We start from the raw sequence: 21,419 nt of genomic DNA, 5'->3' as shown, positions 1-21,419 counted from the left end.
GACGTGAAAAATAGAATAAATGCGGGATGGATGAAATGGCGACAGGTCTCTGGAACAGCTTGTGATCCACGAATGCCCCTTAAACTTAAGGGGCAAAACCATAAAACGATCATAAGACCTGTCGTAATGTATGGATCGAAATGTTGGGCAACAAAAGTGATGGATGAAAGAAGAGTGCACGCAGCCGAGATGAGAATGCTAAGATGGATGTGTGGAGTAACGAGGAAAGATCGGATTAGAAATGAGTATATAAGGGGAAGTTTGAAAGTAGCACCCGTGACAGAGAAAATGAGGAGCAATAGGTTAGCGTGGTAGGGGCATGTAATGAGGAGGGATTTATATTTTAATTAAACAAAAGCTCTAAAAATTTAATTAGGTATAGTAATCTGTGTGATATAAAAATTATATTCTAATTATAGCAATTAAAAGATATAAAAAAAACACAAAATTTTTTCATTGCTATGGCCCATGTTTCTTGGAGACAATCGATGTTTTAGGAGTAGAACTAACCTAACCTAACCTAACCTAACATTTGGTTTGGGTTTTTCGTTTACACGGTTTAAAGGGCATCTATCCTACTCACTATTTTCATGGCGGGGCAACTATCCATATAGGTAGGCATCTATCCTCAAAAAAAAGGGTTCACGAAAAGCTAATTTCTGCTTAATCTGCATTGGCTAGGTTGAAAAAAAATAGTCATAATTCAACATAAAGGATTGAGCTAGCTACATTAATAAAAATTATTCGTATAAAAATTATATTTTTAAAATTAGGTGACTATTTCAAAAAGTGCGGCATCTATCCCGGTTTTACCCTATTTAGTATCAGGATTGCACCCGTGCGAAGCAGGGGCGGGTCGCTAGTAAGCTATAAATGTGTTACGTTTCATCATAATCGATTCAAAACTAACTTCTTATTAATTTTAAGTCTTTATTTCGGATACAAAAAAGGTCTTATTGGCCACAAGAATGAAAAAATTCGTTGATTACAAAAGAAAGATCTGGCCAGCACTATTTAAAAAAAAAAAAAAAAAACAGGAAAAAACATACAGAATTATTCTAACAATATCAAATTAGGATTGCACAGTATAAAACGAGTTTAATTTAAAACTAAACGCTTGGCCTAGACACACTCTACGCAAATCGTCTTGAAATTACTAAAACATTTGTGTTGCAGACATCTTATTGTTCGCTGCATTTTCACGCACCACGGAAGATGCAATGTGAAGACTGATTGATTGCCTTATTTCTACCGTTCATTCAGCTCGATAATACTTATGTATTACACTGCGCCATTCGCGTGGTTTTACTCGCTTTGAGGTTAATGGTTTTTCCCCCTGCCCTTTTCCTTTGTAAGATCATAAGTAATTTTGGTCTGAGCTTTCAGCCTTTCTCCATACCTACGAAATCGGATTATTATATATCAATTCCAAGTTAACAGGAGGCGTGAACATGATGAAAAGTATAACTAACTGTAAAACAGACGCACCCTAACATTACCTATCTAATATATATAATTCTCGTGTCGCGGTGTTTGTAGTTAAACTCCTCCGAAACGGCTTGACGGCTTTCTCATGAAATTTTGTGTGCATATTGGGTAGGTCTGAGAACCGAACAACATCTATTTTTCATACCCCTAAGTTATAAGAGGGGGTGGGGGGGATAAAGGGGCTTTATAACATATATAGCAAAACAACGTTTGCGGGGTCAGCTAGTAGCTATATATAAGCGGTTATTTGTCCCGTCATCACTGTGGCCGAATTTCCAAAGCTAAAATTGGCTACGGAAGCTGCTTAAGAGCCAAGCACGGAAGCTCAACCCGGTGACTAAGAGCAGAAAGTCGCCGTAGTCAAAACGGCAAGGACGCCTACTACTACCACTCCTTTGATAAGTATGATGTATTAGAATAAGTTATGATTTGCGACATACTTATAAAATATAAAAAAATATATTTTTATTTTCATTTATGTCTTTTAAGTTAGACAAACGACATAATCGGTTCAATTCATTAAAAGAGTTTACATAATGTGGTTGATTAATAAAATTTTATCGACGAGAAAAACAGAGGAGGTTACCTATATATTTTTTTTAAATTTGACCATGCATAACTTTTTACAGAGTAGACCGAATAACCAATAATACTTTTTTTTATTGGAAAAGCTACACACCGAAATTGATCGTAGCCTAGGAGGCGAGGAATAAGCGCGGCTTATAGCTTGTTTGACATAGGCATGGGAAAAAGCGAAGTCTTATAAACTGTCTTATTATATTTTTTTATTAGTATTACGGTAATAATAATCCTGATATACCGTTTTGAAATTCTTGAATTGAGCCCTTTAATTTGATAACCATATCGTTGTATCCGAATTTTTTTTTACTTCATTAACTACAATGGCTTCGCACAGCCGCCGTGTTTGATTTTTGTTAACGTCACTTATCTAAGAACACTTGGGCTACATAAATCTAACGATGCCTCAATTATGTAAATCCGATCAGCGGTTCTGGAGATATGAGGTAATAAAGAATATTACATACATACAAGATACACGCGAAAAACATAACCCTTCCTTGGCAATCGGGTAAAAATAATAACTGGCAAAATAGGAACCTTATAAGGCACTGACGGTTATGATTTTAAGAAAAGATTTCATAAAAGATTTAAACAAAAATAATATTAATGCAATCAAAAATTTAATCATCCTAACCTTACGTTTTTACCATATTTTACATAATTATAAACATTATAAAAACCACAGTTAATTTAGTTTACAAAATATATAAAATAAGGGTCGCCGACCTCTTATTAAAACGCAACTGGGTTGACTCATGAAGACTAACCTTAATCACCTATAAGCAAATGACAAGTATACTGACTACGACTAAGTATACTGGCTGAGTCCTTCAGCTACACTCGCGATTGATCCAAATACAAACTATTAAATAATGAGGTACACAAGGTTTAATTAATTTAAGCTTTATTACACAACTAAGCATAATATATAGACTTAAAGTCATACAACCTTAAAAATACAAGATGGAAAAAAAGATAGGAACCTTCACTTACACGCAGACAAACAAACAAAAGTACAAACATCCAATATAGACATACTAGCTGTAAAAAGGAAGTCGGAAACAAATAGCCTAGATAGATAGATTTTTTATTCAAAACAGTAGTTTCTGAGATTAACACGTTTAAACAAACAAACTTTTTAACTTTATAATATTAGTATATATATACAAACATGACAAGATCACGATCAAGATAAGCCTGACACTTTGTAAAATTATTAATTAGGTACTGGTAACTTCAATTTTAACTTTCAAGGCCTCTATTAAACAGAAATCAAATATCCAAACTATACTGTGCTTTACGATCTAGCAGTTTCTAAAGCACAAAACAATGGCAGGACACTCTTTAGTACGGGGAAAGCTGGTAAAAGCTGCGCGTGACCTCTGCCGAGCTTTCTTGGTTTTAGATTTATTTCAGACACGACTAACATTTACAACGGACACAGCTTTCATTATTCAATACGCTTGTTGTATCAATTAATCGTAAAATATATTTAGAATTTTTAAGATTAATATTTATTTTAAATTATTATTTAATATCAATATTTTGGAATAAATTAATTAATAAAAATTGTGTTTGCTCGCAAACGAAAAAAAAAACCGACTTCAATTACATCAACTAGTAATACAACGTAGATCGACTAAAAAATAGTCAAGTAACAACGCGTTATCAAAGATTACTCAAAAAGCGGTTATCAGATCTCGGTAAAATTTATATGTGACCACATGATAAACATCAGCTTTCGATTAAATTAAAAATTATCAAAATCGGTACACCCAGTAAAAATTTATTGCGGATTTTCGAGAGTTTCCCCTCGATTTGTCTAGGATCCCATCATCAGATCCTGGTTTCCTTATGATGGTACCAAACTAAGGATATCCTCTTTCCAACAAAAAAAAGAATTATCAAAATCGGTACATCCAGTAGAAAGTTATGTGGTATAATACAACGTAGGTCGACGAAAAAAGCGTCAAGTAAAAACGCCTTATTAGATATAACTCGAAAAGTAGTTGTTAGATCTCAAATAAATTTAAATGGGACCAATTGGCACACAAAACCTTTCGATTAAAACAAAATTTGTCGAAATCGGTCTACCCGGTCAAAAGTTCTGATGTAACTTACATAAAAAAATAAATAAAAAAAAAATAATAATAATAATACAGTCGAATTGAGAACCTCCTCCTTTTTTCGAAGTCGGTTAAAAATAGACTTAAAAGTAAGTGACTTGACGTAGGGCGTTTGACAATCTTTTTTTTTTAATAATTCAAAATTCTATTGAATCTGTAATTCGATGGATTACGATTTATTGATAAATAATATTTTATCTGCGTTAAATTACTTGACATAATAATATGCTATTACGTATATTATAATTCTTAACAGGTCTTCTTACTGACGGGTTCCTTAATGTGTTGTAAGTGTCAATCGTCGGCATTGGTTCAAACAAGCTGTCTGTTCATAATAATGTCAGATGATGGCAGAATGGTTAAAAAACTGTATGAAGGTTGTGTTAAAGTGAGCGTAGATATTAAGATATCATATTTACTCATTTGAAGCGGAGAAGTAATCACTAAATGAGTATATCGTAAATAAAAGCCTATTATTTTTTATTAAGTAAATAAATAAATAAAAAAAATTCAGTTCAATTTAGTGAAGAAAGTTTTTTTAAACGGAAGTTAATTAGGTTTTACTGAATTCATTGTGTGGTAGCTTGTTATTAGCTTTTTTGTATTCTATTCTGTATTATCTAATATATAAAATTCTCGTGTCGCGGTGTTTGTAGTAAAACTCCTCGGAAACGGCCGCACCGATTCTCATAAATTTTGTGTGCATATTGGGTAGGTCCGAGAATCGAACAACATCTATTTTTCATCCCCCTAAGTTATAGGGAGAGGTGAATTAAGGGGGTTAATAACATATATGGCAAAACAACGTTTGAGGGGTCAGCTAGTAATATATATTAATACGCTAAGCTTAAGTTGTTTCCCCCCTTTTGTTTTTTTAAAACTCACAATTGCTCCAACAATTATATATAAAGTTATCATATATATATATATGATAACTTTATTTAGTGCGAATTATTCGCACGGGTATTGCTAATAGTTATTATAAATTTGTACTGTGTGGCTACAGTACTAAAGAATATATAAAGAATAGGCGAACTAAGGGATAAAACAGTTCCGCTACCACCTTGGAACTTAAAAAGCCGACCGGTGGCGGGATAACCTTCCAACTGCTGGCTTTGAAATATACAGGCCGAAGACGGGCAGCAGCGTCTTCGGTGCGACAAACCCAGTACTGCGGTCACCAACCCGCCTGCCCAGCGTGGTGACTATGGGCAAAACACATGAGTTCACGTTATTTTTGGCGTAAACTTGTGGAGGCCTATGTCCAGCAGTGGACTGTATAGGCTCTAATGATGTAATGATGATTATAAATTTATAAGCTGTAAGCTATCCGACTACAATGAAAAAAAAAATATCATTAAAATAATTATTAATCTAATATTATCTGTAAAAATTGAGGCAATGCTTAACTAGCGCGGACAATGATTTGTAGCATTACGTCGGACTACTAGGGAGACGTGATCGATAATACTCGAGTTTTGATGGCCGGGTACGTATTACTGTTATGCAGTAAAAGTGACGTTTACTGCGGTACAGAGCATTAGCAGTAAGCGATTTTATATAAGTTTAATTAACTATATAGCATCTAAGACCTGTCATGTGATTAGTATTTTTTATGTACGTTGTTACATTATATCCAGCCTCAAATAAATAATATAATATAAATTTAAATTGGACGCAAAGACGTCAAAACATAACCTTTCGTTTGTGCTTCGTCGTAGACGCGTGTAAAATGTTGGGAATGTCTATTGAGTTAAAATGTTGAAATTACAATTTAAGGAAAGTTATTTAGAGTCATAAATTTTATCGATGATACGATAAACATTCTTAAATAAATACTTGTTAGATAGTAATTAAAAATAAAAGTATTTAAGAACTACATACATAGCAAAATTTAATTTCATTTATTAATGTCATCAAGCCATCAATTCACACTATCATTTTATCTACCGTACAGTCTAAAAATCTTATTAAGGTAATCCATGTTATACGCTTCAACCTGTAATATCCCACTACTAGGCATAGGCCTCTTTCCCCATGTAGGAGAAGGATCAGAGCTTAATCCACCACGCTGCTCCAATGCGGGTTGGCGGATATATTCCGTACTACGAGTAACGATCGCTATCACACGTACATGATAACAACCGGGACCGACGGCTTAACGTGCTCTCCGAGGCACGGTGGGGAGACTCACAAGGACTGCACAAACACCCAGACCACGGCAAACACCTGTATGGCCAATACACATGTTTGTCATGTGCGGGGATCGAACCCGCAACCGCCAGCGCAACAGGTACAATCCATGGCTGTGACCGTTGCGCCAACGCGGCGTCATCCATTCATGTTATATACCTATAATAATAAATTAATTTGTATAAAGTTGATAAGAGGGTTGGTGCACTTTGTTACCCGGGGAATGGGTACCACTCCACGCGAACATGATTTATACCATAACTATCTGTAAATATTTAGTTGTGAATTGTAAATATGTATAATATTGTAAAATTTCGAATTAAAAAATAAAATTAAATGCACAGGAAAAACAACGGTATCAGAATATTAGATACTATTACTATAAAAAATAATATAAATTCTTGTGACTTAAACCACATACCAATAAAGACATGCAATAGTAAATTGTAATATAAGTACCATTCCTTAATAATAATTTGAACAATTTCTATTCTTAATATAATGCTGTTAAAGGCCATAATTACATACACTTGTTTATAATTAAAATGTCGAGTGATGAATAGAAAAAAAAGAGATTAGATCTAATCGACTATTGCTAATGATTTGTTCGAGATTTCAAATTATATCAATTTATATTGAAATAATCTGGATAATATTATATGTTGATGTTTTTGTCTGTTCGTTAATTACTTTCTTACGTCTTCTAGTTTTTTTTTTTAATTAGGTCATTTTAAGGTCATTGTATGTAAAGTAATAAATAATGAATATAGGTTATTTTCATCCACCAACCCGCACTGGAGTTCCGTGGTGGATTAAACTCTGACCCTTCTCCTGCATGGAGAATGAGGCCTGGGCACAGCAGTGGGATGTTACAGGCTGTATCGCACCGTAGGTACTTTCTTTTTAAATTTATTATCTAGAAAACCAACAGCTTTACAAATTATGAATCTTATAACTATGTATATGTAATATAGTATTGCTAAACTTTAAATGTTAAAGTTAAATAACGAAATAATAAACTGAGAAATTCAAGGATGCTATCAACTTAAAACTATTTATACAAATAAATAAAATTAAAGTGCCTTTTTATTTATTTTTTTCTAAGGTTGTCTGAAAGAGATCGGTTTTTATGGGATTACATCGCCTTTTTTACTTATTTTTAAACGTAACATGTTTTTGCTTGTAAAATAAATATATTTGTAATTATAAGTTTATAAATTTAAAACAAAAATAAGCACAGCACATACAGCTTAATTTAAAAACAAACCGTTATTTAAATAGTTCAAGTACACACGATAATGTTAAAAACTATTTTTTTAATTTGCATATAAATTCCTACCTATTTGCTATTAATACATTGTCGATGGCCGATTGAGAAATTTTAATAGTTTTTGCATACAAACATACAAGTCATTTATATTTTAAGCACGAGTATAAAGATGATAAACGTATTAAATTAACATATAAAATGAATATAGATAATATTTTTTACATCAAAATATGTAATTACAAATATACTTGGTAACGTATTATAACTTTAATGTGTGCTCAAAGCACTATTTGATGTACAACGATATCCAAGAGATAAAATTTTTTGATATATTATTATTTTTACCATCGAATTCCACTGTATTTATAACATATTTCCATTCGCAAATGTGATTCTAAAACTTGCAGTTTCTTGATTAAGCTGAAACCGGTCCTAATCTAACTCTTGCTGTTAAAGTCTAATCGTAACTTATTTGTAGGATTAAAATTCTCCACAACTAGTGATACAGGCCCTTTTTTTTACGTGGGGAAAATCCATCATAGATACCCTCCAGCGCGGGGGCGCCAGAGGGTTATGTGAGACTAACCACCACGTGTGAGCAATCGTCCGCCTGCGTGGGGCGAGATGGGGTCGCGCTAGCATAGTGATACAGGCTCTCAATTAACCCATACATTTATGGTAATTCTAGTGTAGTTCAAGATGGCCTATATAAAATAACATAACGTACATACAACACGTACGTAACATAAATAAAATAACAGCGCGTGGCGATGTGTGTCTATTTGTAAATGCAAAATTGTTTTAGTGACATTGATACGGTTGTTGTCATTCGAGCACGTGTTTTTATTGATATGCTTTTTGATGTGAAACATCTGTAGGCGAGGGAAACCTCATTGTTGGCGTGGCGAAAAAGCCCATGGTGACGCACCGCCACGCTATATGATGGAATTAATGTACTATACTATACTATATAATAATTGAGTTCTCGCAATTTTAAAGAATTAAAAAAATTTGTATATAAAGAAAATAAATGTTTATTATATAAACTGTCATCATTTTCTGTAGAAAATTCGTAATTTTGTATTTTTTCATCATACCATATTTAGTTTCTGTCACAATCTGTACTTTTATGCCTATTACTTGTACAAAATAATTTCGATGTGTCGCGTGACGGCTCACATTTTGTTTTGATGGTCGTTCGAATAAAATAGTTGTTATACTAAAATTCTACTAAAATATATCGCAACTCGTTTCTCGCACTCGCAAAAAAATGAGAAAACCGACTCGTCTTAAAATTGAGCTATTGCATAATTATAATTACTCTAACAGTTTCAATTAAAAAAATAGACATTGGCTTTTTACTAATCATTTGTTAATTAGTTAATAAGAAACATTATTTTTTTTACGAATTGTCAATGTGTCAATGCTACTTAAATTTTTTTTAATATAACTAGAACGGCAACCAACCGTACGACTCACTGATGGTAAGCGAAAACCGTAGCTTATAGACGTCTGCAACACTAAAAACACCCCAAGCGCCTTTCCGACCCCATCCCCAATTCCCCTCAGGAACTCTAGTCGGCTTACTCATCAAGAGGAACACAACACTGCTTGAAAACAGTGTTATTTAGCTGTGATCTTCTGTAAGGTCGAGGTACTACCCCAGTCGGGCTGCTGCATATTTTGAGCAGGTAATTTCCTGTTGTGCGCTACCTCAGTTTATATTAGTTTTACTATGGTTAGTAAAAGAATACAAGACACCTTAAACAGTATCTAAGCATCCATGTTTCAACGTACCAGATAAGTTTTGTCATTTCAGTCAGATACTGTACACTATGATTCCAGGTTATTAATACATGGGCGTATTTAACCTAGAGCCAAAATGGCCCATGGTGATATTCTGCAAGTGGCAAGTGGTGGTGCAAGCCGACCATACGTGCTAGGGATGTAAAAAATAATGAAAAAAATGATGATTTTTTTGAAATAAGCCACTGTCACTATTAAATATGAATTTATAATATTCAGCTGTTCAAATGTATCCTTATTGTCTATTATATCATCACTCCTTTACATCAAAACTACAGACAGACAGGCACGCATGGATTATATTGATTAATTGCGAGTAATTATTATCTAACTTTTGTTATACAAGTTTATTATACCTAATTAATTAAATTTAATGATTCATGTGATGTTACTAGTTATAATTTATTGCACTATTTAATTGTGATATGTTTAGTAGAAAAGCTACGTCTGTTTCTGGTTTCTTAGCGTGTTGTATCATTAATTATTGTTATGTCTGTACTCATGCGTTTGGTGCTCTGAAACCTTTGATGCGAGTCAGAGTATTATATGGCGATTGTCTTATGTGTCATGGCGTGATGTTTCACAGCATGATGTTTACATTCACGATTCAGTCTGTAACATCGCACTGGTGGGCACAGATCTTTTTCTCCACGTAGAAAAAAAAATAAAAAGTTTCAATAAGGGTACTAAATCAATTTTGAAAATTTGTCAATATCCACTCCGAAAAAACATGATAAAAAAGTTTGTAATTTTGACCCAGTTTTGAAACACGTGTATACTCGTACGCTGATTTGAAATTTACAAAATTAGTAATATCATGCATGAAATATAGCGTCACTAAGTCCACATATTTTTATCGTCTACGTAATCCTGCACCGAATAATACGCTTTATCTATTAATTTATTTGTAATTAACATTTTGTACACTTCCTAACCGCTTTTCTATACGCTGTCCTATACCCAAAGGTTGTCTGGAAGCAATCGCTCTTTTAGCGATAAGACCGCCTTTGTACATCTTCCTCTAATTATACTACTTTTGTTTGTATCTTTTAATGATGTGCAATAAAGAATATTATTATTATTATTAGAAATTTAATACCCAAACCAATACCATAGCCAAGAAAGGACACGTTTGCTTTTTGCAGTTAGTGTAGACTTAGTAGTTAGTAGAGAATTAATCTGTTCGTAGTCTAAAACCCCATATTTTCAATTGATTCTGTATGCACACTGCTGGACAAAGGTCTCTTTCTTTGTGTAGAAAAAGAGTCTATATACGTTAGTCAAAAAGAGAGAAGTGTTAATAAAAGTATTATTTTAGAGTTATTTGCATATAAAATATGCTGTCATATACGCAATACGAAGCAACTGCAACTTGATATATGATGTGTATAAATTAAGTAATGTTTTATTTTATCGTGATATTGCGTTGTTTAGATCATCATTTAAGTTAAAGGAACTATGGAATTTTATTTGTGAGTTATCGCGTTAACAGCTTAGTAAGTTTATAAGGATATAAAGGCATCAGTTGGTGTCCTGGTAACAGTCAATTTGAAAACTAGTATAAATTTTGGAAAATTAATTTGGTTTGGTTATTTTTGAAGTGAAGCTTCTTTAGGCCCATGAGGGTAAAATTTTTACGGATGAAACGAAATAATATTAATAATAGCGTCACGAAGATGTGCAACGTTTTTGTCGGCCAACAGAGCCACCTAGCGTGTACTATAGAAACTATAAGGTTATTACATTAATATCGATTTGCCGAAATTATCAACTTTGGTTAAAAGTGAATACCACTGATTCGGAATATAGTTTCTGCAGAGAAGAATCGGCAAGAAACTAAGCAGCTAAAAAAATATACTGTGTTCTTATTCAAAATTGGTAATATCTTGAATGAAATACAGCGTCAACAAGTCCACACATCTTTATCATTTTCGTTATACTGCACGGAATAATAAGCTTTAGCTGTTAATACATTTATTTTTAATACAAACTTATCCTCAGTTATATGGTAAATTAGATAATATATATTTAAGCTGATAAGTTTATTTATTGTGATAGAGAAAAATCGACCTTCGGTCCACAGAAAGCTGGACGAACGAACAATGAAAGGCCACACTCGTTTTCATCTCGTTTCCAGTGATACGATCATCCGCTCCACGGAAAATAGTGCGTGAAGCTGATTAAATTGTCTGCTGATGTTTATTGGACTAAGTGTTTTGTTTTATTGTTTTCGTAATCTCGGATTAGTGTTTGAATTTCGTCGCCTTAATGTGCAATTCTGCTAATTAACATTTTTCAATTTTTGAAGTAAAGCTTCTAGATATACTAGAATTTTTTAAAAAGATAATCATTCATAAGATTTGTTCTAGTCATTGTCGATTCAAGATGGAACTCTAAAGAAAGATGTCTTCTCTGACGTAAGCATTATCATCCTTACCAATGTAGAGTCGGACTTTTCTTCGGTTATATTGCGAAAACTACTAAACCGATGGGAATAATACTTGTAACATAAGATGCAGTGTGTTTCGGAGAAGGTTTTAATATATGATATGTTGTTAATTACTTATCGCGTAAAAAAATATGGATAGACAGAGGTCGCTAGTTGTCTAATATAGCGATGACAGGAGTTTGTCTTATAGGTGTATATAACTTGTTTTTTTTAATGAGGTATTTTTAAAAATGGAACAGTCGTACTTCATACGTTACAAAGTTTGTTTAAAGAACTATCTCAGAGATACATACATAGTAAAAGAATAAAGTTGAATTGTATTTAATGGGTCATTGTGGAGGTCACCTTGCTTCAAGCCATTGTTTTGAGATACCGTTAATAAAAGGCGATGTTATCGGTAATAAATATTGATTAATCAATCATTTTTATATTTTGACATGATGAGATTATAATGTTGAACTGAGATGGTCCAGAGGATACAAAATGAAGATCTTGTTTAAAAGTTTCAATTCAAGGTGTCTCTTACTCTGCTAAGTTTTACTTATATATAAAATTCTCGTTTCACAATGTTAGTTACAATACTTTTTATGAAATTTTGTGTGCATAACGGGTAAGTCTGAGAATCGGCCAACATTTATTTTTCATACCCCTAAGTTATAAGGGGGGGATTAAGGGGGTTAATAACATATATGGCAAAACAACTTTGGCGGGTCAGCTAGTAGTTACATATATCTATCCACAGTATATATGCGTTTTTGGAATTGACAACGTGGCCCTCAATCTTTTGTCTAAATATAGAAAGACTAGCCGTGCACCGCGTTTTCACCCGCGTTGTTATATAGCCTATAGCCTTCTTCGCGAAATGGACTATCCAACATAAAAAAAGTATTTCTCTATTTGAACCAGTAGTTCCTGATATAAGCGCGTTCAAACAAACAAACTCTTTTTTATTTGGATTTATAATATTAGTTTAGATAATGTTGGTTGTACGGGTTAACGCACATTGAGCAATATGATTGTCTTGCAAATTAGTAACCTCTTTAATTTAGCTGATTTATTACGAAATTGTTATTTGACTGATGCAGATTTCTAATGATATTGATATTTGTTCGCTACGAATGACGTCAAATGACGTCTGTACTTCTGCCTATATATACTCAAAATAATCTTAATAAATTTAGTGTTTGATCGACTTTCATTGGGTTTGGTTTCCCTCATAACCTTCCCTCACATGTCATCTCTCACTCAACCATAGACCGTACCATACATTGGTAATGTACAATAGTTGTATATTTTATTGAAGTTTTACTTCTTTTGGTACTTTAGGGAAAAATGTAGAGATTAAATTTTAACGATGCGCGCGCACACCGTCACAAAAAACTGACACCCTGAACTTAGCTAGTCAACGAAGAAGAAGTTCATCATCATCATCATCACTTCAGCCTATCGCAGTTTACTGCTGAGCATAGGCCTCCATAAGTTCGCGCCAAAAATGGCATGAACTCATATGTGTTGCCCATAGTCACCACGCTGGGCAGGCGGGTTGTGACCGCAGGGCTTTGTAACACCAAAGACGCTACAGCCCGTCTTCGGCTTGTGTATTTCAAAGCCAGCAGTTGGATGGTTATCCCGCCATCGGTCGGATTTTTAAGTTCCGAGATTGTAGTAGAACTGTTTTATCCATTAGTCGCCTCTTACGACACCCACGGGAAGAGAGGGGGTGGCTATATTCTTTACTGCCGTAACTACACAGCAAATACTAACTTCTTACGTACATATATAAGTACACACACGGATATAATCGTACTTTTTTATATTTAGATAGAATTTTTTTTATATTTAGATAGATTTTTTTTATATTTAGATGTTCTTTAAAAATCTAGTATAGTTCGTGAGCAATTGTCAAAGTTGCTAATTTACATAAGTAATGAAAGTGCGCTTTTGTCTGAGAGTATACAATTTATATTATTTGAAGAGACAACGAACTTTAGCTCACGACGTCACAATTAAGATGTGGTCCAAGATAAAACATCACGTAATGTACAACGAATGCCTTGGTTTTCATCGCGTCAAAACCTCAATACTAGTAGTAATTACCTAATTCGTTTACCCTTTTCACACTATTTTTTATACAAACAACCGTTCGTTCCAGCTGAGGGTAAGCGATTATTAGGATTAATATTACCGTCGGGAAACTGCTTTGGCTTCACTAATTCATTGTGTACAAAGTGACTTATGATTATAAGCATCTAATTAAAATTACCAATTCTATACGAAAAGACAGTTTATTTTTTAGAAGAACTGCGAAGTTTCTTGCCTATTCTTCTCTGCAGAATTTAAATTTCGAATTCTTCACTTCTATTTTAATCATAAATAATAATTTAATTTGAAAAACAAAGATTTGAAAGTGCTTTAGAAGTCTATTTAAATAATGTTCTTTTTTATTCTGATTTTGATTTTAAACATAAGAATATTCTAATTGAAATTATTTTTATGATTGATTTTTATTGTGATTGAAAATTAAATTATCACGATACAAATAAATGATTACGAAATAACAGTAATAATATTTATTACGTAATATGTTTTTGAACGCGATCACTTGTAACAACAGTATCTAAGTTATTGATGAGTCAAATTCTATCCTTTCCATTTTGAAAGTAAACTTCTCCCTTACATAACCGTCCGTCAAAGCCAACTTATAAAGTGATGGACAATCGTATACGTGCTTCAATTGTTACTATACGTTATAAAGTACACGAATTATCTATTGATTTCATTGGTTCTATTGAGATGGGACATAGTAGGAAATATCTTACTCAAAGTCTGGACTAGACCAACTGGCAAAGTACCTTAAAGAAGATAACAGCTAAATAATACTGCTTAAGTAGAGTTGTGTTCCTGAGTAAGGTTGAAGTTCTGGGGAGGTTCCGGTGTCGCGGTAGTGTTGGCGACGCGTTTGGGATGCTTCTGTTGCTATAGGTGTCTATAAGCTACGGTATCCGCTTATCGTGGTTGGCGGTAAGCTTGTTTGCCGTGCTAGTCGTACAAAACAAGAGTATATAAATCATGTATTGATGTGTATTGCGTAAGAATCTATGTCGCTGTTACGGAGACAATTCACACATTACTTCCTTTTACGTAAAGGATGTATTGTAATTGGAACGAAAGGTATTTTAACGAAAATATTGATAGTCAGGTCACAATTGGTTACATTTAATTGTAAGTTATTTTAAAATGATCAGTAGCCTGTACAGTCCCAAAAATTATTTATTTAAAACCTTTTTGAAGTAAAACTTCTTTACGCATGCTTGATTTGGAGAGTAAGCTGGTGAATGCGTGAAGAGAGCGTTACGAAAAATGTGATCGGGCGAGGCGAACGGAAGATGAGAGAGTCTAAAGCTTAATCGTTTTTTTATGAAGTTGCCATACAAAAAAATTATTAGTATCGATCGCTATCAGGTATTTGCAATAACAACTAAGGCAAGCATTTTACTTGCTTTTAAAATCATGATGGAATAAAATTAAAAAAAAAAAATTAATTATTTGAATTTATAATATAAATACCCGTCACTACGTTAAAACTGTTGTCACAGTGGTTTACCACAAACTAAGCCAAATATTTTCGAAAAGAAAAAAAAAACTTTTCGAACAATTGTCATATCACAATGACGTTGCACCGTTCTTGACCGAAAAAAAATCAAAATATCTTCATGTAATTAAAAACAATTAGAGAAGAAAATCCATTGTGAGCAGCGCAGAGGTCGCAGCTGGGAAACGAGACACTGTGAACTTAGATTTATCATATTCCTTTAATATTTTGCGTTAAACTATTTCAGTGAAGTAATTGTTTGTGTTTTTATCTCGACATGCGTAAAAGACCATTGTTGAAACTTGTTACTTAAGTACGATAAAAACATGGATATTAGATTATTAGATATATTTGTAGTTAACTTAACTTTATATAATTTATTACATACGTTTATTTACTGTACGTTACAAGAATTATAAAAAAGTTTTAGACCTAACCGTTTAAAACTTCTTTAGCTACTTACTGTAATATTCGAAACGTAACTCTCTTATTAATAATAATAATAATACTCTTTATTGTACACCATTAAAAGAAACAACAGAGAAAAAAAAACATAAAATGAAAGATGTACAAAGGCGGTCTTATCGCTGAAAGAGCGATCTCTTCCAGACAACCTTTGGGTATAGGACACGAAATAGAAACAGCAGTTAGGAAGTAAACAAACGATTGGTGTGCGAATTAGAATACTCGAGCAAAGTACTAGTAGACAATATATAATAATAATAAACATACATAACACTTACATATATAAAATACATATATAATACATACATACATATATATATATATACACATAGTAAATATATATTATATCATACAAAGACGATATAGGCGATCATGACGTGCTTAGTGACAAATAATGTAGTTTAAGGTATTTTTTGAAGGAGAAGAGAGATTGAGCTTGTCTAATAGGAAGAGGAAGAGAGTTCCAGAGTTGGACAGCTTTAACGGAGAAGGAGTTAGAGTAATAAGAAGTGGTATGAGACGGAATTTTAAGGATTAAATTGGTGTCAGATCGAAGGGAACGATCATGGGTGTCGCAAAGAAACTCAAAGCGTTCCTTGAGGTAAGAAGGTGAATCAGGACGAAACAACACGCGATATAGCAGTGAGAGGATATGAGTATTCCTGCGGAAGTGAAGTGCTCTTATTCTATCTACACTAACGTATATCTCCCTCTCAACTTCCGTTTGCATCTTCCGATCACACTTTTCGTAACGCTCTCGTCACGCATTCACCAGCTTACTTCCCAAGTTAAGCGTGCGTAAAGAATTGTTACTTCAATAATGAAATATCATATAACATACACGGTCGTCTGTTGCTACGATCAGCAACTTAATGCTTGTATAATAGCCGATTGATATTGGTCATTTTTTTTCTTTTATAATAATATTTATATAATTCAAATATTTGGTACATAACAAAAAAAAAATTGTAACGATAATAACTACATTAGTATAAAACTGTGTCGCAGTCATTATAATACCTATAAAATGGTGAAGTACGTTACAAACTTTAACTATGAATCATTATATAAATGGTTCACAATTATATTCCCTAATAAATGAGAAGAAGATAAATAATGATCTATGTTTATTTATATATTTTACAACTTGCTTTCGTCTAATAAAACTATGTAATAATAAGTTATTTAAAACATAATATTTTGTGAAAGGCGAAGTAACAAAGGGATAGCATCTTACAACCAAATAAAGCTATGTTCGTACTTTGTTTTTTTTTTTTTATACAAGGTCGAAAAACAAGCGTACGGCTCACTTAATCGTAAGCGATTGTCGTAGCTTATAGACGCCTGCAACACCAAAAGCATCGCAAGCGCGTTGCCAACCCTATTCCTAATTCCCCCAGAAGTGTTAGTGTAAGTTTGATATATATACTAATACTATAAAGCTATAAAGTTTCTTTGTTTATTTATACGCGCTAATCTCAAACTTAATCACTACATAGTATAAAACAAAGTCGCTTCCTCTGTCCCTATGTCCCTATGTATGCTTAAATCTTTAAAACTACGCAACGGATTTTGATGCATTTTTTTAAATAGATAGAGTGATTAAAGAAGATGGTTTATATGTATAATAACATCCATTAAATAGTGGAGAAATACTGTTATTTTTGAGATTTCTAATGTAATGTCGTAAATAATTACATTTTTTCCGCTTACATTGCAAACGCAGGCTGAACCCTACGAGATTTATCAAAATAATGTACTAAGTATTGTACACATTGAAAGGTCTACAGAAAACTTCGCTATGCTATATATCTATCTCTTATGGATATCCCACAATAACATTTTTTTGTCATTTACTTTTTACGACAAATAATGGCTAATTTTCGAAGCGATTTTAACCAATACAGCATTAATCCTTATCTTATTAAATATCCTAAATTCATTGTTGATTTAATATAAATCTATAAAGCCCTTTACAATATATAATTTAAATGAATATATTCGAAGATATTACAGATTAAAAAATTGCGGGATGTAGCGTCTGCGGCGGTTCCGGCCGGCCGGGGCGGCGGGAGCGTGCTTATAAGTATAGTATAAAAAGTAAATAAGTGAAAATGTAGTGTATGAATTTAGATATTCCAAAGATAACAAGAAATTTTCATGGTTTAGGAAAAGAAGAATTGTTTTACTCTAAAGTTAACGCGTGCGGGCCACGGGCAGTAATGAATAAATCAAAACTCGATTTTAATCATTTTTTCAATGAATGACATATATTTTATATATTTTATATCCGTGCGAAGCCGGAGCGGGCCGCTAGTATATATATATATATATTAGAGAAAAACAATAGGCTATTTTTTCCTCAAAATAAGGCGTGTGAGACCGCGGGAAACAGCCAGTAGAAATTAAAGTAAATTTTTAACTATGACAATAAACAAATAAATAATCTTTACAATAAGATAAGCTTATTGTTAGTTAGAAGTATATAATAATATGGAGTATGTTATTACGTTCGTTCAAGTTCCTTGAGACAACTGAAGTGCGTTACTTTTATACATTTAAAACTGAGTCACACGAATTTGACCTTTAAAGTAAAACGGATGCTCCATTTCGAGCGCCTATAAAGGTCACAATGTGTCACGTGCTAAAGATTAAAAGTATCTACAATTAACTACAAGAACATAAAATTGTTTAAACATTTTTTTTAAATCGTTTAATATTGTGGCGATACCTATCGCGCGAAATACGAACGACTACAAAAACTACGTAATTAGAGAAAACTGACGTATGCTACATCGCGCTACCAGAGTTTTCAAAGTGATTAAGTATATATACAAGATCCCAACAACAACCGTCGGGGCGTTAGCCCGCCAGATACAACACCCGTCTGGTGGAGGATCCTCCCTTTTCGATGGCGGACGTGATTCTTCACACTACGTTTAACACTCATCGCCAAAATATCATATCAAAAATCGACCGTTTCAGCGGGGATCGAACCTGCATCTCCGACTTACCGGTGCTTTAGCCAATTAAGCTATGGAACGATGTACTCTTAATGTGTGGGTAACACAAAAATAAATCGTACGAAATAAAGTTGTTTATTGATATGGTAATTTATGTGATTTGGAAAAATATATCAAAATGAACACAGTAATTTATGAGTTAGGACGCAACAAGATATCTCTCGAAGTATCTCAACTGTATAGAAGATAAGCTGCTAAGCTGCTCAAGCAGTGATGTGGTGAGTAAGGTCAACGCGCTTGCGATGCTTCTGGTGTTGTAAGCGTCTATAGGCTACGGTAATCGCTTACCATCAGGTGACCCATACGCTTGTTTGCCGACCTAGTGTTTTTTTTTGTGTAATTTCAAATTTTTTATATTTTTTGTTACTTATAATTTCGCACATGGCAAACATTATTGTATCGGCTATACAGATGTTTGCCGTATTTTGGGTGTTTGTGCTTGTGTGTTCTGTGTTTCCGGACCGCCGACACAGGAGCTAATGGGGGAGGGGGGTGATTGAGTGTGAAGCGTTTACTTTATTTAGTACTGATTGTTGCGTTAGCATTTGCGAGATAAAGATAAGAGATAAATATTTGTATAAGGTCATACACATACAATGATTTATTTTCAACAAACTTCATACGTCGGTAATGTAAGAATCTTGCTTTTGAAGTAAAACTTCTTTATGTACGCTTAACTTTTGGAGTAAGCTGGTCAATACGTGACGCGTGCGTTACGAAAAGTGTGATCAGGCTAGGCGAATAGAAGTTGAGAGGGAGTAAGTTAGTGAATATAGACAGAGAAAGAGTTACGTTTCGTAAGTTTTACTTCAGTCGTGTGGTCTAAAGCACACTCGTTTTTTAATTGTTTTTCACTTATAGAACAAGTAATGTGGGCTTCTTACGTAAGTTTATCTAGAATTTTGCTAGTTTTCAACGTTATTCTTAAGCAGTTAACACTACTTATGAAAGAATTAGAAATGTAATAAGCAATAAGATAGAGGATAAACTATAATTTAGGCCTATAACCTTGGTATATAAAACAATATTATTACATAAGCCGTTACAGAACAAAATATGAGAAGATGGCATTTACATAATAATTGATCTTGCTTAACTTATGGTCAGTATAATAAATTACGTATTTCAATATTGTTTATAAAAAAATGTTTGATTGTTTGTTTATAAGCAATTATTTACTCGGTTATTAATGATGTATTATTTTATTGATGATTGGTCAATATTTTTTTTTAATTTTTAAGCTAACATAATTTAGTTTTATTGTATTTAAAATGGATTTTATATGACTCGGCTGTTAGGAACAATAGTGTATTTTCGATAGTTAGAAAAGTAAAGAACATTCACGTATTCTATCCACGATTAAGCCTTTAAGGGGCTACACTACCTCAGCTCGAATTCAGATTTCACCCATACTAAAAACACATGAGAATTGAGAGCGCTTGGTTGTTTTTCGCGCGAATTATATGTATTTTCTCCCCACAAACATTACCAATAGTTATTTTTTAAAAACCGAACCATTAAAATATTTTTCATACTTATTTTAATTACCATACTTAATCTCAAGTCCATAACTTCTATATTTACTGAGATATTAAGTTTTTAATACAAAAATAGAGGTAACTTTGCGATTTTTTTTGTAGCAAGAAAATTTTATTGAATCGTGTTTTCGAAACATATGAAAGATAGTTTATGTCCTGAACTTTACCATACATAAATTTCAAACTTAAATATTCAGTAGTTTGGAAGATATGGACATCCTGCCGAGTGGAAAATAAGCAATTTGAGGTAGCATACACTCTTAATATCCCACTGCTGGGCATAGGGCTCTTTCTCCATGGCCACTATATGAGGACACGTATTCTTTAAAAGGATATTATTTTGAATACATCTCTATATTATTTAAAACCAATTTGAGGTTGATCTCTCATCTTGAAATAATTTAGACTGTTATCGGCAGACTTCGTTTGCGATAAAATATTTAGATTTTCATTCCCTGTCTAAAGAAAACCGTTCGATATTTCGATATAGTACGTACTGACCAGCTTCCAATATACACTCAAACCAAGCCAAGTTTTTTTTTTTCACTTTTATCGGACAGGCAGATAAAAATAATCAATCATATAACTAAAGACAAAATTGTATTTTTTTAAGTAATTAGGTAGGCAAACAAGTGTACTGTTCACCTGATGGCAAGCGATTACACCTTATCCCCAATTCCCCCCAGGAGCTCTGGTCACCTTGCTCACCAACAGGAACACAACACTTATACACAATAGAATTTTTTAGCTATGATCCTCTGCAAATTCGAGATACTACCCCAGTCGGGCTACTTCATATTTTGAGCAGGAAATTTCCTGCTGTGCCCTACCTCATTTAGTATATATAACTGTACCTATCATTGTTTTATTGCGGGTTCAGATAAAAC

The sequence above is a fragment of the Melitaea cinxia genome, chromosome 21 (assembly GCF_905220565.1).
Source record: "Melitaea cinxia chromosome 21, ilMelCinx1.1, whole genome shotgun sequence".
Classification (NCBI taxonomy): Eukaryota; Metazoa; Arthropoda; class Insecta; order Lepidoptera; family Nymphalidae; genus Melitaea; species Melitaea cinxia.
The sequence above is the reverse complement of the archived record's forward strand: the minus strand, read 5'-3'. Positions refer to the sequence as shown.